Source organism: Anomalospiza imberbis, chromosome 3 (genome assembly GCF_031753505.1).
Source record: "Anomalospiza imberbis isolate Cuckoo-Finch-1a 21T00152 chromosome 3, ASM3175350v1, whole genome shotgun sequence".
In the NCBI taxonomy this organism is placed as follows: domain Eukaryota; kingdom Metazoa; phylum Chordata; class Aves; order Passeriformes; family Viduidae; genus Anomalospiza; species Anomalospiza imberbis.
Genome location: NC_089683.1, coordinates 94,480,231 through 94,482,197, shown reverse-complemented (window position 1 = coordinate 94,482,197; position 1,967 = coordinate 94,480,231).

Here is a 1,967-nt window from a genome sequence, read left to right as displayed (position 1 = left end):
ATGACAAAAGACCTAAGGCTTGGATCATTTAAACTGGACGAGGACATTATCTACTGAAACATGGTAGCCATTTAGTCCTGCCTCTTTTTTTTTTTAATTTTGTTTATAGAAGTATCCTTTTAAGGAGACATATTCTTAGTAGAATATCATAAGTATGGATACCTTACTGTGGATTCTAGAGAAGCCCCATTCCTAGGTTATAGCCCAGAGTGAGTCACAAAATTAGAGAATATATTGAGTTGGAAGGGCTCCATCAGGATCATCAAATTCAGCTCCTGGCCCTGCACAGGACCATCCCTAAGAGTCACATTAGATGAGTCCTTCCAATCTACTTGTCATTGACACGTGCCTTATGGATACATGGAAAGAATCTCTGGGAGTTTTTCTTTGATCAAGGGTTATGAGCTATGTAGGCTGGAGACAGTTTGGGGGAGACTTTTATACATGAATTAAATGACCCTTCAAACTCCAAAGACAAGCAGACCAAAGCAGGTGACTGTGTGGGAGTGTTCTTGCATGTCTTTCTCTGTCACGTGATTATCTCCAGCAACTCTCTTCTGTTTTTAGCATCCAGACCAGAAACCACCCTAAATGCCTGAGGCATGCTATTGTAAGGGTTCCATCGAATAAATAGATAAAAGATCACATGAGGAAAACGTGTCCTGGCATAAGGACAATTTCTAGTTCCCCTGCTGCCAACTGAAGTAATGCAAAGTTCAAGTAAAACAGTCACTGCATCACAGTGGCTTCTGCTGCAGGAATAACTCAACTGTTGATGCAGCAGATACTGAATCACCACTTTTAGTCCAAAATATTTAGAAGAATGGGTACTACAGTAAAATTATTTTCATATGCTGGCTTTTAAATTGTGGTGTTTCAGCAGAAGTATTCAGACAGTAAACATGCTCTCTGAAACAAACTACTTAGGCCATCCCGGGCTACAGTTGTGTCTGATAAAGGAGAAAGATCTTAAAGCATACACTGAAGATCTCTAGATAAGGTTGCACTAGTCTGAAATGTCCTGATAAGCTTGCTGACAGGGAAGTTGCTATAAGGCACAATTCCACTGAGTTACAGAATAGCTGATGGCAAAGCCTCTAAAGAGAAAAATAAGCAATACATATATTTAAAGATATTTGGTTGTCTATTTCTATTTTCTGTTATCTCACTGATATGTAAAGTCATTACCCACAGGAATAACACATACAGACCAATAAAATGTATAGGCCACATTACTATCCAGACCTAAAGAGGGATATGTTTAACAAAATCTAATCCAATTGCTCTTGAAAGCACAATATACAATAGATCCCTATGGAAAAAAATAGCAGTTAAAATTTTCCATAAAGGATGCTCTTCAACATAAGCACAACCAAATAATAGTCTATTTCTCTTTTGGTCCTAATTTTCCTGTTTGGAGTAATTTTATAAACTCTGTCTGTTAAACTAAGCTATTCTCCTAAAACTGGCTGTTTCATTTTTATAAGATCAACAAGATTTTAAGTATTCCTAGGAGCTGTTTCCAGGAGTTAGTTATAGAGTGAGAAAATGGGAACATGCAGGTGTGTGGCCTTCACACTCAGAAAAAAAGTATTCACTTATGAACAAAAAGAAACAGTTGAAGATTTGAGATCCCTGGTTTTGCAAAGGAAATAATAAATAAAACAAAACACCACCCAAAAATGCAGATAATCTACTTGTTCAGTCAGACATTCCATCTTCTTTCACCAGATGCCAACAAATAATGAACATCTGGTAAGATGGGAATTCAGTGAGCTCATCCTACTCATTACCTTCACAAGTGGTGTTCCACTAGCACATAGGCAGGTGACTGGGTCAGGGAATAGGACCAGTTGCTACTTTTTCCACAGAATGAAATGACAGGAAAATAGCAACATTTTGAGAGAATTATACTGTACCTCTCAGGATACCTCTTCCAAAGCCTTTTCAGTTCTCGTAGGAACTTG